This window comes from Sorex araneus, chromosome 6 (genome assembly GCF_027595985.1).
Source record: "Sorex araneus isolate mSorAra2 chromosome 6, mSorAra2.pri, whole genome shotgun sequence".
NCBI lineage: Eukaryota > Metazoa > Chordata > Mammalia > Eulipotyphla > Soricidae > Sorex > Sorex araneus.
The window spans coordinates 83,394,209-83,412,980 of NC_073307.1; the positions used below are offsets into that span (position 1 = coordinate 83,394,209).

Here is an 18,772-nt window from a genome sequence, read left to right on the forward strand (position 1 = left end):
CCTTTTTTATTTTTTGCAACTGATTTTTAAGAGTTTGATGTGCTCGTTCAACAATACCTTGTCCTTGAGGATTGTACAGAATACCTGTTTTATGTGCAATATTCATATGTGCACAAAAAGATTGAAAATTTTTTCCGGTATAAACAGGGTCATTGTCTGTTTTTATCTGTTTCAGGGTACCCACAACTGCAAAACAAAACAACTGCACAACAATGTGTTATACAATGTTTACCAGCTTCCCCTGTTTGTAAAATAGGATGTAGAAATCCTGAATAAGTGTCTTTGGTGACATGGACATAGCGAAGATTGCCAAAAGCATGAATATGTGTGACATCCATTTGCCACATTACATCGGGTAAAAGGCCTCTAGGATTAATCCCATAATGAGGCACTGAATGCAGCAAAGGACATTCCGAACATTGTTTAACAATTTGTCTGGCAACTTCTCTAGGAATATGAAACTGCTGGCAAAGGCTCCTGCTGTTTTGATGGTGAAGTTTATGGGAACATAGAGTGGCTTGAGCTTGAGAAAAGAATATTTGAGTTGCTTTGTCAGCCAAAGCATTTCCCTCTGAAAAAAGGCCAGTATGTGCACAAATATATCCAAAATAACGTGGATAAGTTCCCTGATGAATAACAGTTTGGATTTGGTTTTAAAAATCCTGTACAAGATGATTAGAAGTTCCAATATACGGAACAGTTTCAATAACAAGTAAGGCTCGCACCACATACTGGACTGTCAGAATAAAGATTAAAGGGCACCTCATTAAACAATTTAAGAGCCTGAAGTACAGCATAGAGTTCAGTTCCTGAGCAGAAGTATATCCTGTCTGCCAAACCTTAGTGCCAGCGTTGTTTGTACCACGGCACGGCCATTAGAAAATCCATCAGTAAAAATTAAACAAGCATTCGTGATAGGCTGTTGAACTGTATTATGCGGAAAAAATAAAGGGATGAGTCACCATAAAATGTAAAATCTTGTCCTGCGGTAAATGATTTGAAATAGTACCTGAATAATTTGCTAAGGCAATAGCCCATGAATCTGAAAACTGATTTAACCAGTTTTGCTTATCTTTATCAAAAGGAATTCCAATTCTTCTTGGGTCTTTTCCAAAATAAAAATTAGATTGTTTTCGACCCAGGGTTTGTAGTTTTGCCCAAATCAGTAGGAAATGCCCATAGTGCAACTTGCTTTTCTTGAGTAAGTGAACTGATTAATTTTAACTCTTAGCCACTTGCCTGAATACTTTAGTCTTGTGCTTATATTTAGTTGTTGTTTTGTTTGTGTGTGTCTCTGTGCATGTTTCTGTGTGTTAGTTTTTAGGCCACACCCAACTGTTCTCAGGGTTTACTCCTGGCTCTGTGCTCAGGATGGCTCCTGGCAGAACTTGGGAGACCATCTGTGGTGCCAGGAATTGAACCCTGCAAGGCAAGTGTCTTTTGTCCTATATTAGCTCTTCAGACCCTTGTGCCCATTTTTCTACATTGTCTTTTTATTTCTAAGAATAGTTTATAAATTGGGGAGACCTATCTTTTCCTATGATAATAATTAAAAAAATATTTTTTTGCAGGGAGCCATTTTTCTTTGGGCCCTGAAATTTTTTAAAATTACATAAGAGAATTTATGTCTTTACCCCTTACTTCTATGAATATATACAGCAATTGACCCATACTTTCTTCTCTAAGTTTTTGGGCTTCTATTTTTGCTATGTTTAGTTAACTAAACTGAGTCACCATCCTTCAGTGACGGTGGTCCCCTAGTGCATTTGGAGCCAATGACCATCCCCCCAGCCAATGGATGAAGGAACAGGTCCATTGGCTGGTTACCAGTGACACTATTCAAATCAATCAGCATTATTATAGAGAAACCTTGAAGGATTGAGATGAGCAATTACGCATAGGTGTGAAACTATGTAAATGATAAAAGGAAGCAAGATGCTTCATGATACTTTTTTTTTAATTTTTTATTGAGTCACCATGTGGAAAGTTACAAAGTTTTCAGGTTTAAATCTCAGTTATACAATGCTCGAATACCCATCCCTTCACCAGTGCTCATATTCCACCACCAAGAATCCCAGTATAGCTCCACCCCGCCCCCTCACACCCCAAACCCCCCCACGCCCCTAGCCCCCCCCACTCTAAGCCCCCCCCGCCTGTGTAACTAATAAATTTCACTTTACTTTCATTTTGATTGCATACAATATTTCAACAAAACTCACTATTATTGTTTGGAGAGTCTCTCCCCTAAAGTCAGACCTGCTGAAAAGGAAGCATTAGATAATTTGTTTTCCATTGCTGAGGATGAAGAGGTATGAGGTCGAGTGACCACACTTAGCGGCCTCTCAGTTTTGGGTTTCTGTAATTTAGTATTTTAGTAACTAAGTCCAGAGAGACATCTGCCAGAAGTTGCATCGTTGCCAACTTGTACTTCTCAGTTACATTATATTCCACATATGAGTGCAATCTTTCTATGTCTGTCTCTTTCTTTCTGACTCATTTCACTCAACATGATACTTTCCATGTTGATCCACTTGTATGCAAATTTCATGACTTCATGTTTCCTGACAGCTACATAGTATTCCATTGTGTAAATATACCAGAGTTTCTTTAGCCAATCATCTGTTTTCGGGCACTCTGGTTTTTTCCATATTGTGGCTATTGTGAACAGAGCGGCAATGAACATGGAAATGCAGATGTCATCTCTACTATACCTTTTTGCCTCTCCGGGATATATTCCCAGGAGTGGTATTGCTGGGTCAAATGGGAGCTCAATTTCTAACTTTTTGAGAATCGTCCATATTGTTTTCCAAAAGGGCTGAACCAGTCGGCATTCCCACCAGCAGTGAAGGAGAGTCCCTTTCTCCCCACATCCACGCCAACACCGGTTGCTTTTGTTTTTGGGGATGTGGGCCAGCCTCTGTGGTGTGAGATGATATCTCATTGTTGTTTTGATCTGCATCTCCCTGATGATTAGTGATGTTGAACATTTTCTCATGTGCCTCTTAGCCATTCGGATTTCTTCTTTGGAAAAGTTTCTGTTCATTTCATCAGCCCATTTTTTGATCGGGTTGGCAGTTTTCTTCTTGTGGAGTTCAACCAGTGCATTGTATATCCTTGTTATCAACCCTTTATTGGATGGGTACTGCATAAATATCCTTTCCCATTCTGTAGATTGTCTTTGTATTTTGGTCACTGTTTCTTTTGAGTTGCAGAAGCTTCTTAGTTTGAGATAGTCCCATTTATTTATCTTTGTTTTCACTAGCTTAGCCAGTGGCGTGTCAGCTTTGAAAATACCTTTGGCTTCAATGTCGTCGAGGGTTTTGCCGACCTTATCTTCAATGTACCTTAGGGATTCTGGTCTGATGTTGAGGTCTTTAATCCATTTTGATCTGATTTTTGTACATGGTGATAGATGGAGGTCTAAGCCCATTTTTTTGCATGTAGCCGTCCAGTTTTGCCAGCACAATTTGTTAAATATGCTTTCCTTGCTCCACTTCACATTTCTTGCTCCCTTATCAAAGATTAGATGATCATATATTTGGGGGTGTATGTCGGAGTATTCAATCCTGTTCCATTGGTCTGCCGCTCTGCCTTTGTTCCAGTACCATGCTGTTTTAATGACTACCGCTTTGTAGTAGAGTTGGAAGTTGGGGAGGTTGATTCCTCCCATTTTCTTTTTCCCAAGGATTGCTTTAGCTATTCGTGGGGGCTTATTTTTCCATATGAATTTCAGGAGCGCTTGCTCCATTTCTTTGAAAAATGTCAAGGGTATCCCTATAGGGATTGCATTGAATTTGTACAATGCTTTGGGGAGAATTGCCATTTTGACAATATTAATTCTTCCAATCCATGAGCAGGGGATGTCTTTCCATTTCCTTGTATCCTCTTTTATTTCCTGAAGTAGTGTTTTATAGTTTTCATTATACAAGTCCTTTACCTCCTTTGTTAAGCTGATTCCGAGGTATTTGATTTTTTGAGGCGCAATTGTGAACGGGATTGCTTTTCTCAGGTCACTTTCTTCTCTCTCATTATTTGCATATAGGAAGGCCATGGACTTTTGGGTATTGATTCTATAGCCTGCAACTTTACTGTACGAGTCTATTGTTTCTAGGAGTTTCTTGGTAGAGGTTTTAGGGTTCTCTAAGTATAGTATCATATCATCTGCGAATAGTGAGAGCTTGATTTCTTCCTTTCCTACCTGAATGCCCTTAATGTCTTTTTCTTGCCTAATCGCTATTGCAAGTACTTCCAGTACTATATTGAACAGAAGTGGAGAGAGTGGGCATCCTTGTCTCGTCCCTGTTCTCAGAGGGAAGGCTCTTAGTTTTTCCCCATTGAGGACAATGCTTGCCATAGGCTTGTGATAAATGGCTTTGACTATATTGAGGAAGGTCCCTTCTATACCCATTTTGGCTAGTGTTTTCATCATAAACGGATGCTGGATCTTGTCAAATGCTTTCTCTGCATATATTGATATAATTATATGATTTTTATCTTTTCTTTTGTTGATATGGTGGATTATGTTGATTGATTTCCGGATGTTAAACCATCCTTGCATCCCCGGGATGAATCCCACTTGGTCGTGGTATGATCTTTTTGATGAGTTGTTGAATTCTATTTGCTAATATTTTGTTGAGAATTTTTGCATCTGTGTTCATCAGGGATATTGGCCTGTAGTTTTCTTTTTTTGTGGTGTCTTTGTTTGCTTTTGGTATTAGGGAGATATGAGCCTCATAGAAACTGTTAGGGAGGGTTTCTGTTTCTTCAATTTCCTGGAAGAGCTTGAGAAGGATTGGCAAAAGGTCCTCTTTAAATGTTTGGAAGAACTCACTAGTGAATCCGTCCGGACCTGGGCTTTTGTTTTTGGGAAGACTTTTGATTACCATTTCAATTTCCTTGATGTTAATTGGACTATTCAGGTACTCCAGGTCTTCTTGGTTCAGCCTTGGGAGATTATAGGAGTCGAGGAATTTATCCATTTCTTCTAGGTTCTCTTGTTTCGTGGCATAGAGATTTTCAAAGTAGTCTCTGATGATCTTTTGAATTTCATTGGTTTCTGTTGTGATGTCCCCCTTTTCATTTCTGATTCGGCTTATAAGGGTTCTCTCTCTCTCTTTCTTTGTGAGTCTTGCTAGTGGTTTATCAATCTTGTTTATTTTCTCGAAGAACCAGCTCTTGGCTTCATTGATCTTCCGGATTGTCTTTTGGGTTTCCATGTCATTAATTTCTGCTCTAAGTTTTATTATCTCTTTCCTTCTGCCTGGTTTTGGCTCCTTTTGTTGGTCCTTTTCTAAGGTCTTGAGCTGTGAAGTCAAGTTATTTATGTGGGCCCTTTCTTCCTTCCTGAGATATGCTTGCAGAGCTATAAATTTTCCCCTTAAAACGGCTTTAGCTGCGTCCCACAGGTTCTGGTAGCTCGTGTCTTCATTCTCATTTGTTTCTAGGTACCTTTTGATTTCTTCTTTGATTTCCTTCCTGACCCACTCATTGTTCAATATCGAGCTATTTAATTTCCAAGTGTTTGATTTGGTTTTCTGCATCTGTCCCCAATTAAGTTTTATCTTCAGTGCATCATGGTCTGAAAAGATAGCTGGTACAATGTCTATCTTGTTGATTCTGTTGAGGTATGTTGTGTGGCCCAGAGCATGGTCTATTCTGGAGAATGTTCCATGTGCACTGGAAAAGAATGTGTATTCCTTTTTTGGGGGATATAAAGCCCTGTATAGATCTATTAGCCCTCTCTCTTCTATTTCTTCCTTCAAAGCCAGTATTTCATTGGTGAGTTTTAATCTTCTAGATCTGTCCAGAGGAGACAGTGCGGTGTTGAAGTCTCCAACTACTATTGTGTTGCTCGAGATGTCCTTCTCGAGGTCTCTTAGCAGCCGTTGTAGGTATTTAGCTGGTCCCTCATTGGGTGCGTAGACATTTAGGAGTGTGATTTCTTCCTGATGTACACATCCCTTGATTAATAAAAAGTGGCCTTCACTATCCCTTCTAATCTTTTTCAACCTGAAGTCTATGTTGTCCGATACTAGTAAAGCCACCCCGGCTTTCTTGAGGGAGTTGTTTGCTTGCAGGATTGTTTTCCATCCTTTGACTTTGAGTCTGTGTTTGTTCTGGCTATGAAGATGTGTTTCTTGCAGGCAACAGAATGTTGGGTTGAGTCTCTGAATCCATTTTGCCAGTCTGTGTCTCTTAATTGGTGAATTCAGACCATTGACATTAAGGGAGATTATTGTTATGGGATTTTGTGCCGTCTTTGTGCAAGGGTTTGTTGTGCTTGTAGGGGTTGTTCTTGTCTTACAATAGCCCCTTTAGTGCTTCTTTTAGGTTTGGTTTTGAGTCTATGAAGTTCCTGAGCTGTTGTTTATCCCCAAAGTAGTGTATGATTCCTTCTAGTTTGAATGAGAGTTTAGCCAGATAAAGTATTCTTGGTGAAGCGTTGATTTCATTGAGTCTTTTCACTATATCCCACCATTGCCTTCGAGCTTGGAGGGTTTCCTCTGATAGATCTGCTGTGAGCCTAAGGGGTGCTCCTTTGTATGCGATTTCCTTCTTGGACCTTGCTGCTTGGAGTATTGTGTCTCTCTGGAAGACGTCCAGCATTGTAACAATGATATGTCTTGGGGTTTTTCTGTTAGGATCCCTTTTAGCTGGCACTCTTCGGGCGCCTTGAATCTGGATGCCCGAATTGTCCAGCTGTGGGAAGTTTTCCGCAATGATTTGTTTGACTGTGTCTTTTTCGTTGGGGTTGGTTCCCTGTGGTTCTGGTAGTCCAATGATTCTAATGTTGTTCCTCTTGAAGTCATCCCCTAGGACTCTGATTCTGGCTAGAGCTATTTTGAGGTCTCTTGCCATGGTTTGTTGTTGCCTGTAGGCCTCTTGCAGCTCATCTTCAAGCATACTGATTCTGTCTTCAGCTGCAGTCATCCTATTGTTGAGGGCAGCCAGAGAGTTTTTGATTTCATGTACGGAATCTTTCATTTCTTTTTGAAGGTTTTTTATTTCTGCTCTCATTTCTTCCCGTATTTTGTCGACTGTCTGTTGTATTGTTTCCGTCAGGTCTTCCTTGAAGTTGTCCATCTTTGCATTGAGTTCATTGAACATGTTGAGGATTTCAAGTCTGAATTCTTTCTCAGAGAGGTCAAGTTTGTAGGAAGCGCCCATTGAGGTTTCCGGACTCCTTTGATCGTCCTCTGGTTGCAATGGGGATTTTCGTTGTTTCTTCATGTTGTTTGTGGTGATATGAAAGAGGGCCCTTGAAGATGAGTATCCCTGTCTCCTTTGCCGGAAGACAGGACGGCGGCGGTGCTTGGGGTCAGCGTGCCGGCCACTCGGCCGGCAGTCCGGAGGGGAGGGAAGCCCGGGGTGCTCAGGGCCGCGGAGCAGGCTGCTTCATGATACTTTTGAAAATACTTTTTATTCATCCTTCAGAAGGAGTTTTATAAAAAAAAAAAATACTTACTGGGTTTTTTCATGCTTTTCCCCAGCATTTATCAATATGATTATAAGGCCTTTCCTCTTATAAATAATATTACTAAATCTATTAATGCATTTCTTGACACTTAACCATTTTTGCATTCCTTAAACAATTTCCACTTGGTCATGACAAAGGAATCTGTCTGATTCAATTTGCTAGTGTTTTGTTTAGTATTTCTAGACTGGTATTTCTAAATGAGTTTGGTTTTACTGTTTTTTTTTAAGTCATTATCAGACATTTGTTTAAACAATGTATTTATTTCATTAAATTTTTTTTGAAGTTGGCTTCCTTTAGAGTTACAGAACAGAATGAGGATTGTAGGGCTAAAGAAGGAAAAGCTTTCTTCTTTCAGACATGGACACCCCACAGAAGTATACTGGTATTAAGCAGGATGTACAGACACCTTACTATTGGAGAAGCATGTAGATTATATTGCATCTTATGGCTCAAAAAGAGGTGACTATGAATAGTGTATGTAGGAATATTTGAGAGAGATCGGCATCGACTGAGGTCTGACAGTGATGGATCTCATGGGACAGCTTCATCACATGAATTCTAATATTTATTAAATCCTATCAACATGAGTGTGGTGGAATAAGTGCTAGTACTGATGTCGGTGGACCCCACGGGTGGCTCACGTGAGTCGTGAGGAGGGAAAGAGGGTCACCTTCTCCCTCTCCGCCTCTGCCACCCGGGGTTCTGCTGTGCTGGGAAGACTAGGACTGGTAAAGTCTGCAATGAGCCCCTGCTGGGCACAGGCCTGAGCCTCCCCCCTCCTCCCTCCAATCCCCCCACGACCCCCACACACACACCGCCAGCCCCACCAGGTGGCCATTAGGCCACACCTGAGGTTTGCTTGGTCTGCCAGGCACCTGACTTCTCAGGGAGTCACAGACTCAGGCGGGACGAAGATTTGGTCTTTGCAGGAAAGGAGAAACTAGTCCCAGGCCTTATCCTGGGTTTTCGAGTTCTTGTCTCGCTTGCAGAAAAGAATTTCGGGAGTAGACAAGCAGTGAAGTAAAACAGATTTTATTTGGAGGTTTTAAGGTGTGGAGGGAGAAAGAGTGAAAGAGAGAGATTAACGTGCTCAATAGAGAATGTGGGCCTCTTCAAAGGCAGAGAGAGCCCCTACACACATCCCAGCATTAGCACGAGAAATGGAAATGAAATGAAAGCATGAGAGTATACATCTCAAGAGGGGAGATGCGGGAGACACATGTGCTCAGCCACATGGGCACAAGCAGCACATGAGCTTGGGTAGCATGTGCGCGTGCTTCCTTTGTTCAAGGTGGCTTTTATAGGGTTTCTCCAACCTGCCCCCATGTGGGGCTTCTTTCTAGGTAAAAGTCCGTTGCTAAGGAGGTTACCAGGGAGGTTGGGAGTGGTGATGGTCTTCTTTGGGCTGAATCACTAAAGTTAGGGTATTCGAGGAATTTTCTTCAGGGGGAGGACCAATCTCCTCAGAGTCCATTGCTTCTCAAGGTCTTATCATCCTTCTTGGCTCTGTTTTTCCCGTTTTCTGCAAGGTTGGCTTCTGCCATTGCCTTGGGAGGGCGGCCTTCCCTATCCTGCCTACATCAACACTGGACATGATCATTGTCTGTTGGACACTCTTAGCACTGTCCAGATCCTTACTCTTTGTGATACTATCATTAATGTAATTAATGTAAACAAAGTTGTGGGATATGCTTAGAATCTACAGAAAGAAAATGGTTCTTTTATTGGAGACATTTGGGGAGAAATTGATATGAGATTCTTTTTCTGTGAGGTGGCAACTATGGCTCTATTGAGAAAGCTGGATGCTACTAATGTGCAAAAGGCAAGTGAATTTGTTTTGTCATATATAAACTTGAATGGTGGATTTGGTTGTAGGCCAGGATCTGAATCTCATGCTGGGCAGATCTATCGTTTCACAGGATTCTTGGCTATTACTAATCAGTTGTATTAAGGAAATTCTGATTTACTGACTTGGTGGCTTTGTGAAAGGCACTTTACCACCAAGTGGACTCAATGGAAGACCAGAGAAGCTACCAGATGTATGCTATTCAGGGTGAATTTTGGCTTCCTTAAGGATAACTGAAAGACTTCATTAGACTGATAGAGAGAAGCTACGAACTTTCATCTTAGCTGTTCTTCATCTAAGATGAAGAAACAAGAGGATTTGCAGACAGGTCTGGGGATATAGTAGATCTTTATCATACTTTATTTGGAATTGCTGAATTATCATGTTTGAAGAAGAACAAGCTAAACCTGTCAGTCCTGTTTTCTGTAGGCCAGAGAAGTGCTTCTGAAAGTGAATATTCAGCCTGAATTTGTTAGATTTATTAGTACAGAAGTTGCTTAATATACTTTCCCCATATTAACACCTGTTAATGTATTTGAAAAGTACTTATCAAACACAAATGACTATAATGTTAATATGTATAGAATTATGTTGATTTTAATACATTATATAATTATACATATTATAAAATAAACTTATTGTACCTTCAACTATAAAAAATAAAGAAAATGGTACCTTCAACTGTAAAAAATAAAGAAAATGGGAAAAAGGAAGTCATGGGGAAAAAAAAGAAGAAAAGAATATATATGTCAAAGGCCAGGAAGACTGGTCCATGGTTGTAAGCTTGCCAGAAGTGTCGTGGTGTGTGTGTGGTGGGGGGCGGAGGGTGACTGGAGGAAAAGGGGGGGAAGAGGGCAGTTAGGATAGAGAATGACAATGATAGTTGGAAATGATTAATCTGGACAGGAACTGAGTGCTGAAGGTAGGTAAAGGAATATGTGTGATAACCTTGAAACTGGGGACATTGGTGGTGGGAAATGTACCCTGGTGAAGGGATAGGTGTTGGAACATTTTATGACTGAAACCCAATCACGAACAGCTCTGTAACTGTATCTCATGATTAAAATGTATCTCAATTTAAAAAAATGTATGTTTCTGAGTCCAGGGGGGCTGGAGTGATAGCACAGTGGTTAGGGCGTTTGCCTTCTACACGGCCAACCCGGGTTCGATTCCTCTGCCCCTCTCAGAGAGTCCAGCAAGCTACCAAGAGTATCCTGCCTGCAAGGCAGAGCCTGGCAAGCTACCCGTGGTGTATTCGATATGTCAAAAACAGTAACAAGTCTCACAATGGAGACGTTACTGGTGCCCGCTCGAGCAAATAGATGAACAGCGGGCTGACAGTGGCAGTGACAGTGGGTCCAGGGATCGTATTTGTCCTAATGAGACCCTGAGCTCAATCCCCAGCCAATAAACAAATGTGTTTGAAATCACCTTGAAAAATTTGGACATTTAAAAAAATATTTCAAGCAAGGAGCCAGAGAAATAGCTGCATGTGCGGGACAGCACATGCTTTGCTGGCTTCTGTTGGATTCTATTGGATTCTATTCCTAGAACTATCCAGTCCCCTGAGCATAACCAAGTCCCTGACCACCAACAGTGTGACTCAGTACAGGGATTAAGGCACTTGCCTTGAGCACAATTGTTCTCAGTTTGATCCCTGACATTATATATGATCCCTGAAGTGAACTCAGAGCCAGGAGTAAGCCCTGAGCACCATCAAATGTGACCACCAAACTTCTCTTTAAAAATTCAGATGTAAATCCAAAACATATAAGAAACTGGTAAAATTTTACAAGAAAAGCAAAAACATGCTAACCCATCAAAAATGGGGAGAAGGCTGAACAGAAGCTTCCTCGAAGAAATACAAATAGCCAAAAGGCACATGAAAAAGTGCTCTACATCACTAATTATTAGGGAGGTGCAAATCAAAACAACAATTAGATATCGTCTTATGCCACAGAGACTGGCACACACCAAAGAGAACAGCCAGCACTGACGTGGATCAGAGAAAAGGGACTCTAACTCACTGCTGGTGGGAACGCCAATTGGTCCAGTCTTTTTTGGAAAACCTTATGGTCATTCCTCAAAAAACTAGAAATTGAGATTCATATGACCCAGCAATACTGCTTCTGAGAATGTACTCTAGTAGGTCAAAAACACAATGCAGAAAAGCCATCTGCACTCCTATATTCATTGCAGCACCATTCACAATAGCCAGAATCCGGAAACAACCTAAGTGCCCAGGAGCAGACGAGTGGATAAAGAAACTATGGTACAGCTATACAATGAAACACCACGCAGCTGTCAGGAAAAAGGAAGTCATGAAATTCCTTATAAATGGATGGACTTGGAGAATATCTGCTGAGTGAAATGAGTCAGAGGGAGAGGGACAGACATAGATTGATGGCAATTATTTGCGGGATATAAAGCAAACAAAGCCTATCATGCGAATAATACACAAAGACACTAGAAACAAGAGCCAGGCGGTCTGATCTATAGTACGAAGATTGCCACAGGGCATGGGGAAGGAGTGCAGTTAGGACAGAGAAGGGACCATTATGGCAATGATACTTGGAAATGATCACTCTGCACAAGAGCTGAGTGCTAGAAAGAGGTAGAGTGATATGCATGATACCCTTGAAATAACAGCAAACCACAATGCCTAAAAGGGAAAGAGAGGCAGAGACAGAGAGACAGAGAGAGAGAGGGAGAGGGCAGTGTCTGCTATAGAGGCAGATTGTGTGGGCAGGGCCGGCTGGAGAGAAACTGGGGACTTTGGTGGTGAGAAAAGTGCACTGGTAAAGGGATTGGTGTTGGAACATCGTGTGACTGAAACTCAATCACAAACAACTTTGTAACGGTGTCTCTCACAGAGATTTATTTAAAATTTAAAAATTAAAATAATAGGGGCTGGAGCGATAGCACAGCAGGTAGGGCGTTTGCCTTGCACGCGGCCGACCCGGGTTCGAATCCCAGCATCCCATATGGTCCCCTGAGCACCGCCAGGGGTGATTCCTGAGTACATGAGCCAGGAGTGACCCCTGTGCATCGCCGGGTGTGACCCAAAAAAAGCAAAAAAAAAAATTAAAATAATAAAAGAACATCTGACTTTCTCATGTCCAGATCTGTTTTTACGAAAGTTTTCTTTCGTCTCCCAGACTGCATGACTATACTCTCAACACTTCCTTTATAGACCTTATCGCTACTGTGATTATTTAGGCAGCCAGATGGTTCAATGTTTATTTCTCATGCTAAATTATCATTTCCCTGAAGGCAGAAGGTTGTATTTCTTCTCCACCCTGAATGTTAGCATCTATCATAATAATAAGTACGGTAATAGGATTTTTAAAGTCTTGAAAGAATGAATGAAAAATCAAACTAGTAACTATTAAAGTCTTGGCAAGAAGCAAATACTATATTTTCCCTCCAGGTGGAGACATAGACTTAATAAAGAGAGCTAGAATATCAAGAAAGCAGAAAATTCTGAGATCCACCATAATTTGTTTCTCAACACCCCGAAATCTATTCAAAGAATCCAATTTAATTTCTTTGCAAGTAGAACTCTCTAAATCTGTCTAGACAACCTACTGGTACCAGCAAATGGGCTTTACCATTGTTGATTTTCTTCCAGTAGGCAGCCTTAAAATCCCTGGTAAAGTAAGTCTAGGCCAATCTTGGTTTACTAGGTAATTGAGAAGCTATTGCCTACTTACTTGGAAAAAATAATCTCATGAATATGTAACAAATAGTATCATGTTATTTGTGTTTTTACTGTAACTTTTTCAAAATTATTCAAGTGATCTTTATGAAGTCTCAGAATCTTCTAAAATTATTCTAATAGTGTGACATGGTATCCTGTGGGCGCCAAAGCTAACTGTTAATAAAAGCTAATTTAAAAAATAAAGTGATTTATAAATTTCCCTGAGTTGTACAAAAAATAAAAAGGAAAAATAAAAGAGTGAAGCTTAAGCATTGAAGACACGTCTGCCCCTGAGCAGTTTCTGAAAGAAGCCCTTGTTCAACCCTGGTGACCCGTCTTGGGAGACAACGCCTGCTGCACGTTAAAACTGTTCTTTTCTCCACTGACTTTCTCTAGGACAAGGCTTAAGTGCATGAAAAGTTTGGAGAGGGAGGCCCACATTATTTTTTTGAAAAGAGGGGAGCTCTTTCTCTTTGCTCTATTCTAAAAGCTCCCTTTCCAATTTTCTTTTTAAATGTGCCTCTGACTTTTCTCTCAGGATCAAGTACATTGAGGCATTCTACTATTCCTGTATTTGATAGGTCAGTTCATTTTAGTTCAATTCAGCCTGTATTTATCTGAACCTTTAGTGTATTTTGGGATTGTGCTATGGGAGGGAGGATAAGTATAAAAAGTCAAAATCTCTACCTTGAAGGCGCTTACAATGTAATTGGGAAGGTTAGACATTTATTAGCATCCTTAAATATAAAAGAATATGAACATCACGTCGGTAAGAATATTTAGCTACCTTAAAAAACCACTTTCAACAAATGTGATTTAAAATTTGTAAACTTATCCCTTGGGACAGTTGGTGTTACTCTCATTCCTTGTACAGATTAGTAAAATGGGACTTAGATAAAGATCTTTGCTTAGACAAGTAAAGTAACTTGAGCTAGAATCAATAAAGAAAATTGGGTTCCTCTGGTATTGTCATGCTATTACATCGTATCTACAAGTCTCACAATAGAGATGTTACTGGTGCCCGCTCTAACAAATCGATGAACAACAGGACAACAGTGCTACAGTGCCACATCCTATCAAAAACAAGAAATGTACTATTAAGCAAGAATCTTAAAAAGAAAAACTTTGGGGCCAGAAAGACAATGAGTAGTTAAAGCACTTACCTTGCATGTGGAAGTTGACAATGGTTTGAATCCTGGCACCACAAAATGTACCCTGCATGCCACCTAGTATGACCCCTAAGCAAGAGCCAGGTGAGGGCCCTGAGGAACACCACAAAGGGTGGCCCTCACCTCAAGTGACAAACTTCAAAGAGAAAACACACTATTATATGAACATAGGAAAGTTATTTTCCCATTAGTCTAATATTTGTTACTATTTTTCCACACGACTTAGTTGATTTTATCAGTTGCTCTCTTTTGCTCATAAGGTATCTCATACTTCTTTTTATTTTCTTTTTCTTTAGTGATGGCAGAAGAACTTATTTGGAAAGAGTCACTTTTGATTTAAGTTGCTGTTCTGCAGACGGTTGTAAAAATTTTTGCCATTAATATTAGCCAAGAACCCCCGAAAGAAGAAAGATGAAGTCTTTCCAGACAAAAGAGAGTTCACTTCTTGCCAGAGGCAAAGGTTTCTTGTTACCGTTTAGAGGTTTCAAGGTAAAATTCTGTTCTCCAGAAAGCTGTCATTCTAGAGGATCACAAGCAAAATCAGGAAAGGGTCTGTAGTCAGCAGGGGAAGAGATGACTGTTTTCACTACAAACAAGAGTTGCCCAAAAGATTGTGGCCAAAGGTATAAAAGCCAGGCATTCAGCAAGGTATAAAAGCAAGACTATAAAAGCAAGCCACAGATTCTTAATCTGAAGCACCTAGATGGTATCTACCCACGGAGACAGATGCATGTTGAACACTGGTTTCATTACAAGCAAAACCAAAGTATCAATTCTCTGGTTCAAGTTTAAGCCCAGGTCTGAAAATAGAAGTACTAACTGTTCTGTCAGTCAATATCTTCTTTAGACCAGAACTGCAATTAGCATAGGAGATATCTGTCACTGTCACTGTCATCCCGTTGCTCATCAATTTGTTCGAGCGTGCACCAGTAACGTCTCTCATTGAGAGATAAGTCTCATTGAGAGACTTATTGTTACTGTTTTTGGCATATCCAATACACACTGGTAGCTTGCCAGGCTCTGCTGCACGAGCTTGATACTCTCGGTAGCTTGCTGGGCTCTTCGAGAGGGCGGAGGAATCGAACTCATGTCGGCTGCATGAAAGGCAAACACCCAACCGCTGTGCTATCGCTCCAGCCCAGGAGATATCTAATTATCCTAATTATCTAAAAGGCTTCTGAGAGATGTAACACATTTAAACAAGTAATACTTGTAAAGTTAGTTACAATCAAAATATGAAGAATAGCTATAAAATAAAAATACAGAAAATATGTAGAAATGGAGTAGGATGTTGAATACAAGATTCATTGAATATAATCAAAATACACCTGTGATTTTTGTTTTGTTTTCATCATTTTTAAAAATATCAATTGGTAGGGTATAATCTTCTCCTGCCATAAATGAAAATACTAGGTAGACCCACGAACTTTTTTATTCGTTCGTTGTTCATTGTTCAATAATTGAAGATGCTTGAACCAGGGAGATAGTTCAAAGGGCACTGCTGGGAGGGAGCCGTGAGCATGGAATAGGGAGCAGTTCCTCAGCACCTCTGATTTTGGTCCCCAAATCAAAATCAAATGCACACCATTATAATCCGTTTAAGTAAGAAAGGAGCCTTGATTAGTAATTAGAATGTTTCCAGTCTTGGGCTGGAGAGATGGTACAGCAGGTAGGGTAGTGTTAGGTAACATTGGTTTGTCCTTGCTCCTCCTCCAGGGGCTTAGGTTTATTGAGTTACTCCCACTACAGTGCTCCCAAGGAACACCAAATTCCATCAGGCACTCCTAATCCTATATTACTTTTCACTTTCCTTTATGTCCTTTCATGGTTTAGTAATGTCTTTTTTTGTATAGACACAGAAATACAGTTGATGCTATGCTTTTGTAACATGGGAGTTAATTGACTTCGAATAATATTTACTCCTGGGCATCCATCATATTTACTTGACTTAAACCTCAGTTGCCCTTACTTTCTAACACTCCCAAAAGGAGGGTTCCAGCGATGGACAAAGCATGGACCCAGGGCAAACTGCAAGCTACCCTGGCATCGGAAAGGGACAAGCTAAGGGCTATAAGAGGTATGAACTAAGAGTATGGTCATGAAACAGACTCTGACATGGTCCAAAAAGAAGTAGCTGAACAAGGACCCTGCTAGGGTTAGGAAAGACGAACCTAGGCTGAGGACTGTAGTCTGGAATATAGAGAGATGTTCCCAGGAATTGCCACTCTTTAAGCTTAATATATCTCTTTTACTATGTTCATATGAAATGACTAGAAATATTAGTAAGAAATAAATTTAATATGGTTGTTTAAATGGATTACTAGCTAAGCAAAGGAGAAAGCAAAATGCGCTGAGATGGAATCCCACCCTTGAGCAGATCTCCTAGTAATCTAGAGTGCTGAACCCCCGATGAGATTTTGTCCTTGTGTTAACCTCCTAGAAGAACTTCCCCAAGGAGTGGTTTCACATCTGTTTATTGTTATGATAATGTTCAACCTCACCTATGTGTACCTCCCACCCTTCACAATTTCCATATAACTATGCTGTAAGTGAGAAATAAGAATGTAATAAACGGTCATTGTCATTGATTACCAACTCGCCTGTGGCCCCATTCCTTCATTTGCTTCTGTTGTTCATTTGTCCATCACTGTCGGTTGGCTGGCTGGGGAAACGGTTTTCAGCCCCACGAATGAACCCACAGTTTGAACTCACAATAAAGTACTTACTTGCCTTGCATACAGTCAACCTGGGTTTGATCTTCCATACCACCCACGGTCCCTCAAGAACCACCAAGAGTGATCCCTGACACAGAGCTAAGAGGAAGCACTGAGCACCTGTTTCCAGTCTGAAATGATGATAAAATAATACTGTCTAAATCCTTTTTTTTCTTCACCTCCCCACGTGAGGTCTCCTGTGACTGGCAGATGCCTAGCTTCAGCTCTCTCCTTACTTCCTTCATCACCATCTAATTTTAGATCTGTGGAAAAAAAGAGGGCAGGACAGTTAAGGCAGCAGGCTTTTTGTTCATAGAACGCGTTATTTACCTCTTGGGTTCAACTCTTTCATCCTGTAAGAGGCTTTTAAAGTTCTTTGGACATTTCCACCATCAAATGCCTCTCACCAGGGTCCCTGGGTCTTAATAGACATAAGTAGTTACTGTAACAACTCCTGTGGGTTCTATGATACTTGTGTTCATCTCTTGCTTCTGGGCCTGGATCCCACCATACCTCTAGACAGCACTTTTGAACAGACTAAATGTAACTCCAGGCTGTCTTATATGTGATGCACTCTGGTCCAGGGAATTTTTTTCTACATTTATAGTCCTAATAAATCTGGGTGGTTCCCAATGCAGTCTACTGTCTTTTGTGTCTATCACCTTCTTTAATTTATAGGTGAGAGCTAGTGCAGTTCTCCAAGCTTTAAACTAAGAGGGTCAATTTCCAAACTGTTTGATCCCACAAAAATACATCTTTATGCTTGAGGAAAAATATGAGGCATTAGTATTGCTTCTTCATCTGGGCGGTACAGGAGTAGGAATTCCATACTACAATTTTCTCCTCAAGAAACTTCTGCAGTGACTCTTCCTGTCTGCACTCTTTATCTCACTGTGAATGCAGGACTGTCTTCAGTATTGAGTTAGTATATAAAATTTTCATTGAAATAATCTTTAATTATAATTCAGAATTTGCAAATCTGTCTTCCAACTTTTGTTAACAAGGGAATGGGTTTTTATGTCTGTCTTCTCTACACCACAGAGCCTAGAACACAGTAGGTATCCAGTCAATGTTTGATGAATGGATGCATAGATCTGAAACCTTTTGGTTTTTCAGTGAATTCTCAGGGATATGAAAAAATAATCTATGGATAACCTATTTTATAGGTAACCAAAATATTTTCTCCTAATGACTCTTTTATAAGATCTGTGAGTTTCCCATAATTTACATACTTAAGTATTTAACAGTCAAGAAATTTTGAGAGAGTATCTCAGACTTTCTGGATCTCTCTCATAAAAGACATGTATGTTGTTATTATTATTATCATTATATACTATTATTCTTAAACTTCCACATGCCTTTGCTTGGGGTCAGGTACTAATCCACACTTGACATTGTTTAGGGTCTACTTCTGGCTCTATACTCGGGTTACTTTCTCAGCAACGTTTGGGGACCATATGGTGCTGGGGATCAAACCAGGGTCTACCATATGCAAGACAGTGCCTTAATCTATGTACTCTTCATTTGTTTAGGACCACACTTAGCAGTGCTCAGGAATTGCTCCTGGCTCTGTGTTTAGGTATCACTTCTGGTGAGGCTTGGGGGACCACATGGGGTGCTAAAGATTGAACCCAGGTTTACCACATGCAGGGCAAGCTGTCCCCTGTGTTCTCTCTCTCTCTCTCTCTCTCTCTCTCTCTCACACACACACACACACATGTATTCTCTCTCCCTCTCTCCCTTTCTCTCCCCCACTCCCTCCCCCCTTTCTCTCCTTCCCTTCCTCCTTCTTTTCCTCCCTCCCTCACCATCTCTCTCCCCAATCCATGTACTCTTAACCCATTCTCTAGCCCACACTTCCCTTTT

The 18,772-nt window shown here is 40.6% G+C and overlaps 1 pseudogene; it reads left to right on the plus strand.

The window, feature by feature from the left end:
• The first annotated feature begins 7,834 nt into the window (after positions 1-7,834).
• LOC101557529 (geranylgeranyl transferase type-2 subunit beta-like) lies at positions 7,835-9,824 on the plus strand (annotated as a pseudogene).
• The last annotated feature ends 8,948 nt before the right edge of the window (positions 9,825-18,772 follow it).